This window comes from Heterocephalus glaber, unplaced genomic scaffold (genome assembly GCF_053883595.1).
Source record: "Heterocephalus glaber isolate CG9 unplaced genomic scaffold, H.glaber_assembly_v1.0 deba00001497, whole genome shotgun sequence".
In the NCBI taxonomy this organism is placed as follows: Eukaryota; Metazoa; Chordata; class Mammalia; order Rodentia; family Bathyergidae; genus Heterocephalus; species Heterocephalus glaber.
Window position 1 is genome coordinate 5482937 of NW_028258320.1, and position 383 is coordinate 5483319.

The window sequence follows — 383 nt, forward strand, 5'->3', positions numbered from 1 at the left end:
GTACCCTTCGCGGTAGGGCGTCTTTCCTCCAGTTCGAAAGTAGGTGGGGGTGGGAGAGCGGGGAAGAGTGCGGGTCACTTCGGGAGGAAAACAACAGTGCTCCAAGAGCCGCGAAGAATGGCGAGGGCACCCCAATCCGACACTGGAGCGCAGGGCTCACAGCCTAACTAGGGTTACCCCTTGGCCCCGCCTCCTAACCTAAGCCCGACCCACTTTAGGGCGGGCCCTCCCTCCTCGGCCAATTCTGGAACCCGAACCCTGGCGGTTTGTACTCTTTCTTTCCAATGAGAAAAAAAGGAAGCAGCTTGGCCCCGATGACCAATCCGAGGAGGCGGCACCCGGTTGTCAGGCAGGTTTGCAAGAGTTCGGGCCAATGGGCGGCG